Source organism: Morus notabilis, unplaced genomic scaffold (genome assembly GCF_000414095.1).
Source record: "Morus notabilis unplaced genomic scaffold, ASM41409v2 Scaffold778, whole genome shotgun sequence".
In the NCBI taxonomy this organism is placed as follows: domain Eukaryota; kingdom Viridiplantae; phylum Streptophyta; class Magnoliopsida; order Rosales; family Moraceae; genus Morus; species Morus notabilis.
Genome location: NW_010358529.1, coordinates 65,090 through 72,024, shown reverse-complemented (window position 1 = coordinate 72,024; position 6,935 = coordinate 65,090).

The window sequence follows — 6,935 nt, the reverse complement described above, 5'->3', positions numbered from 1 at the left end:
GAGTAGTTCGTGGGGTCGTATTAACGATTTCAAAATGTTAATGAATGATTTCTTAAGCAAAGAGATCTTGTGAACTGGTAATAGAGTCTATTGCTGTAAGCCTAAATAGGATGCGGAGAGTGCATCCTCGGGGGCAGAACCCGAAACTCGGTCCGGGTAGGCAAGGCACTTGGTTAGGTAAGTAATTTGTACTAATTACTTGCTGAAGCCTGTAAAACGGTTATTTACAGTTATATTTCCTTTGAGAAAAAGGATGTGAGGTTCCAGCTGTTCCGTCGGAACTGAATGTCTTATTTTATTTACTTATTCATTTATATATTTCCCTGGCACATTTATTGTTAATTTATTTATAATGTTTATTTCAAATTATATCCTACTGGGCCTTTCGCTCACGTTTTATGTATTAAATGTATTAAACCCCTCCCAGGAGACTCTAGGAGCGGTGCACAGTAGCTGGATATTGCTACGGAGCAGCTGAGTTGTGCTGCTGTTGGAATCAAGTGAGGATTGTGGTCATCCTCTGATACAAATGTAAGGAATTTGAGAAATTCTGTAAACTTATATAATATTTGGATTTACTAGACTGTGGTTGATGTCTGTTGTAATGATTATTTACATTAACATGTATGTACGATACTGTATGTCCTGTGGGGTGGAGCCCTGTGTGTCAGAGGCTCCGGGATTCTGTAGTAGTTTATTTATATTTTAACGCAGTTAAATGTGGGGCCTGGTTGGGAATCTTCTTTATTAATCTCTAATCAAGCTCTACGTCACCCACCCCGTTTAAGGGGCGTGACAATACTATAGGCATTAGCATTTGCATTAGAAATATCTTACCTTATTTTTGACAATGCTATTATTAATGCATTTCTAATCTTATTTTTGACAATGCTATTACTTGTATTAATGCATATACGTGTTATCCACGCACCCTAACGAGCGTGAGCTATCAAGACTTCTTGCAATCGTTGTTTAATCTTTCCCGCCAATAGTTTAATTCTCCCAGAGTTTTTAATAATCAACTTAACAAGCTTCTCAAGTTTAAATAATTAGTTTATTTGATACCCCAAAAAAAATAATATTTTGCTTGATATTTATTACATAATTAAACGGAAGGAGCAAGGACTAAGGAAGGGCTCGGTTCATGCTGTCTCTCTTAACCTCATTTGATTTGTCTCATCTCATTATGATAATTTGAATTTAATTTTTTGATAATATAAACCATCTTTAATCTAATTTAATTTTGTTAGTCTTGAAGCTATTCAAACCTTTTTGTCGTCACGTGGGTTGGATCACCCGCAAAAAATGTTAATATTGCCGCTTATACATTGTCGGGATTCACACGTGCGTTGGGATTGGAAGACACGTGCTTACCTCATGTCTCCACACGCTGTCCTTTGCTTTCCTCCATGCACTTTTAGGTTTGGGCCCCACTCTTTTGCTGACTCAGCCTCAAAAGGTCATAGAATTTTTATTTTTCCCGTCTTTATAGTTAAATTTAATCAAAATAAAATTAAAAAAATATGAAAAATAATTTTTAATATAAATTTAATAGTCAAAAAATTAAAAACTATCAATAATTTATTTTTCTGATTCAATAAGTGAAACTCTTTTTTTTTTTTCTTTTTTTTAAGATATATGTAGCAGGTTAAACTACTAGTAGATTTATGATAACAGTTACATATATTAAATACTTTATTATTTACATATTTTTATATTTTAATGTGATTTTGATAAGATTTAACGGTAAAAAAATGACATTATCATAAAAGAACCTTACTCTTTAGGGAGGGATTTGAGTTTGATATTTGAATGAAGGGCTAGAACCTTTCTTTTTAGAGAGGGATTTGAGTTTTGATATTTGAATGAAGGGCTAGTACAGATTTAACAATTAGATTTGGTTCCCAACATATGGGATGGCCAATGTATGAAGTTATTAGTGTGCACTTAGTTGCCAAAGGAAAAAAGTCAATGAAATTCATACTTATGTAATGGATTCAATGATGTATGCAACTTTTATTTGTGAAAGTCAAATATTTTTGCAAATTCTTATTTCATTTCACGACTGTTTCAATTTTATTGACAACTTATGATATGAGAGAGATTTTTTTTCTCTCTCTCTCTGTTTTTTTTTAAAAAAAAAAATCTCAACTCAGCTATTTTAGTTTAAGGTAACATGGCTTGAACTCACTTTTTTTTTAATTCTCTCTTCTTTCTTTTTTTTTTTTTTACATAAATTTGTAGTCATGTTTTTATTATTACTTAGCCTATATTTCTAAATATTTTACCTAGACAAACTAGTGCTTTCATTCGTTTTATGATCTAAATGTTGTACTTTCTGGCCGTTTAGAAAATTAAAAAAAAATGTAGAAAATAAAAATCCTCGTATACATTAAACACCCACTGATATTTCTTCTTATTTATAAAGCGATGATTTGTATCATAAATATTACTTGGAATAGCTATTGGTGGATAACAGAATATAACCAACTTTTTAGAATTTTTGCTTTCAAATATAAATATAAACATATAAATTATATATATTATTTGCTAGATGGGGCTTTTTTCAGATTTTTTGGTCTGAGGGTAGATTCATAATTTACTAAACTCAACTATTTACTAATTTACTTAAAAATCTGATCAGTTTTTTTTTCCTTCAAAAATGGCTATTTCCTTCCTTCACCAAAAAAAAAAAAAAAAGAGAGAGAGAGAGATAGAGTATTTGCCCACTTATTAAAATTGAAGTTTTCATTTGTCCAAAAAAAATAAAAAAAAGTGGGGCACACAATAATGCAATGAGAAATCTAGAGGTTACGCCTCCTCATTAAGGGCCAGAAAAAATTGCTTTATTTACTAAGTACTCTAAAATTTTCTTTCATTATATATCATCTCGAGAGGAGTAAAATTTTAAGAGATGCATTAAATTAAAAAAGCAAGTCAATCAGAGCAGGTTCCCTAAATTTTGCTAACAGAAACTGTTCCAGATTGACAATTTTCACGAAATTTTTGAAGTGAATGGCAGAGGTTTTCAAAAATTTTGAAGAAATATTGTGCATTCACTATAATTATTTCTGAAAAAAAAAATAGTTAATATGCAATTGGGAGTTAGTTATCTATTTTAAATTCTAAAAATCTTTCCTCAATTTTAGTGTCAGTGAGTAAAATTGTTGTCAAAAATCAAAGTTCATAAAGTAATATGTCAAGCAAAAATGTTGAAAACCAAAGTCACACAATACTCATAATAAACCATTTATGCAATTCTACTTTTAATTCTTTATTCTCTCCTCCTAATCAGTTATTTGCCCCTTCTTCCTTCTTCAAATGTTTGCCATATATGTAAAGAGCCCTTTTTCTCGTGAGTAAATCTAAGCGATCAGCCCAAGGCCTGCGCAGCACTGGCCTGTTTGCAAAGTAAACAGCAGTGTGTCTATAATGAAGTCCTGGCCCAAGACTCCAGTGTTTTCCTACTTGCATAGATGCTCTAATTACTTTACGCCTCATTCATTTTATCAATTCAAGTTTAAAATTTAAGTTTTAATACAGTAAAATATTCTTAAAAACAGTCACATTTAATTTTTTTATTACAATAAAAATCTCTCACATAAAATAACATCCCAACTCAAATCAACGAATTAAACGGATCCTTAATTTTCACGCTCCTTGATGGAAATCCCATAACTATTGTAGCTAAATAAAGAAGAGAAATGTTATACAAAAGGATGACAACGAACCTTATACTAGACCTATTAGTGAGCCAAAGTAAAATTTGTTGCTCTAATTAATATATATATATATATATATAATATCAGTGTCTCTTCAAGCTCTTTGATTTAAGGGTCACTTAACATTCTACCTAGATCACAAGTAAAATGGAAAGATATATAACTTATATTTTTAGCAACTAGCGTCAGAGACTCTAAAAGTCAAGAAAGCCAATGAGAGACATAATTGTAACTTCGCAACTGACAAGCTGAAAAAAAAAAATTTTTTTTTTTTTTTTTTTTTTTTTTTTTTTTTTTGCTTGCTAAATGTGATCATCATTCACACAAGAAACATGGCCAAGGGCCTACAGCACGACAGGTGCAACAACACACCCAGCAATACAAAAATGAGACAAAAAAATTTAGGTCTCGTTCGCTTCACGAATTTAAATTTTTAATTCGAGTTGAGATATGACATTTTCTTAAAGCTTTTAACTGTAGAAAAAAAATTAAATGTGACATTTTCTGAGAGCTTTAAATTGTAGAAACTTAAAACTGAAAACTCGAATAGGTGAAATGAACGAGACCCTAGACTCGGCAAACCAACTAAACAAAGACAACAAAACCAGGAAAGCCACAAGAAGAACAAACGCAAACAAGCCTACTAAACACCTAAAAGACAGCAAACACGGAACAAGATGTTGGAAAAAAAATGTTTGTTAAGCCATTTTAAAGGCCCATTTTGAGGCTCATATTTAAATGGGGTCCAATAGGTTTTTGGGACGGATCTTGATGGATTTGCGCTCTCCGTCGCAAAGAGATTGAAATCAGACATTCATACGCTCAAAATGAATATCAGGTGAATGAGAAATTTATTTAAGAATGCAACTTGAAATGGTTAAGTTGGTTTAAAAAATTATAAAATCCCACATTGACTAGGAATGAAGCCATGATGGTGTTTATAAGTGATTGCACTTCAAAGTCTAGGTAAGTATGCATACCAAATAGGGCTGTTCATGGATTAAGTTGGTGCGGGGTAGGATTTTTTTTTCCCACCCCATAGGGTGCGGGTTACACATATTTAGCCCCAACGATGTTAGAATTTTTTCACAACCCAACGATGTTCGGGTTGGGTTGGGTTGGGGCGGTGCGGGATGGGTTGGGTGGTCGGTTTCAACATTCAAAAAATTAAAAACTTAAAGTTCAATCTAACATTCAAAGTTCATAATCAAATAGAAATAACAACCATTCTTATGAGTTATGAGTCCATCTAACATCAAACATGTAGCAAAGCAGTCCATCCAACATCAAATATAAAGCAAACATAAATTTGTCTACACTCATAAATTAGTCTTAACATAAAGCAAACATAGATGCTTAATTCAAATCCATCTAAAGCAAGCATTGCAACAGCAACAATCCTTATCAGTCCACACCCATAGGCTCCTCAATGGTTGTAGTAGGACATGAAGTTGAGTTATCTACAAGAGAAATGAAAATAACTTAAGTAATAATTTGGATAGTTAGTTTAGACATGTGTTGTGCAAGTTGGGTTGGGGGTTGCGGGTTGTTATGGGCCTAACTCACAACCCGCCCCAAACACTTCGGGCCAGAGGTATAATAGGCCGAAAATTAAAAAATAATGCTGCGGGTTGTTTTTTTCGGGTTGGGTTGAGGCGGTGCGGGGTGGGTTTGCGGGTTGTTCGGGTTTATGAACACCCCTAATACCAAACGTCGAATTAATGTGTGTCTTAAAATACCATAATGTCTTGGTTGAATTTGGAGCTTATATAAAGGTCCTACTCCACATGAACAAGGACACACTTGCACAGAGCACTCTTCTCTCACTCTCTTGAGTTCTTTCTCTTATGTTTCCGAGTCTCTCTTGTGTTTGTAGTTCCGTTTTGGTAATAGAGGGAAGGTCCGAGTTCTAGTTTGCTAGACGATTCTGATAGTGCTTCGAGCTACAGTCATTGTCGTTGTATCCTGGGAGACGGGCGTCCAACATTGCCTCAAGCACTTGCCGGAGGGAACGAATCTGTTTTAAGAAAAGCGTGGTTCACGTGCCTCGACATCTTTATAATTCAGTTTCCGAGTTTAGTATAAAGGTTGAATTAATTTGTAACGATTTCGTTATTTTACTTTTCCATAAAATTATTGTTGTTCTTTTTTGTATTGTCCATATTTTCCTAACACAAGAAACTAAATGTTCCCGGACCACAGAATTGGACAGAACACATGAGGCAGCTAGCTTATCTCTATAGCACCAGTCCTTTTCGTAAACTTTGACCAGGAAGCAATGTTATGAGCTAGGACGTTCAGCCTGCGAGGAGCCCATATGCAGTCCAAAGAGAGCACTGATCAGTCGTCTTTTGCTGCTATGCAGTATTGATTCATTATATTTGCTATCGGCTAGTTTTCTCTTTTCTAGGAAAATCCTAAAAATGCCAATATTTAGTCGCTCTTTTGAAAGTTTTCCCATTTTCATTCATGTCCAATTTGAATGTTAATTATCAATTTACCATAATAATAATAAAAAACAGCAAATAATTCCGTTAACGTTTAATAAATCATCAACTTTTAAACATGTCATATTACATTTTCTTTACTTTTATTGTGGTCGAATTTATATCATATTTGGTAGGGGAGAGAAAAAAGAAAAAATTGAAAGAATAGGAATGAAAGGAGTAGTAGATTAATTTTAAGATTTATATGTCTTTGGTAGGACTTCAGGATGAGTTAGATGAGATAAGAATATGAATGAGATAAGAATATGAATGAAAGGAGTAGTAGATTAATTTTAAGATTTTTATGTCTTTGGTAGGACTTCAGGATGAATTAGATGAGGGATTATCTCATAATTAATATTAATTTATGCAAATATTAATCTCTCAGCATGGTAAAAATTATATCATCTTATGAAAGGTTTTTATATCTCATCAAAGGAATAATATTAGTATATAGCGTGACTCGCATTATATGCATCTAACATACATGCGATGTGAAATCCATTTTCTGCAAAAACTAAATTGTGAATTGTGGTGTCAAATACTATTATTGCTCAATAATATTTTTTTTTCTTTTTTTCTATTTCGGGTTTGCTGTTGATATTTAACTACGTAGGATTCTTGTCATTTCTTTTTTTCCTTTTTCTTAGAATCTCTCTCTCCGTCTTTTTTTTTTTGTCTTATAATATCTTCTTATTTATCCTGTTGAAACAAAGAGCAAAAAATT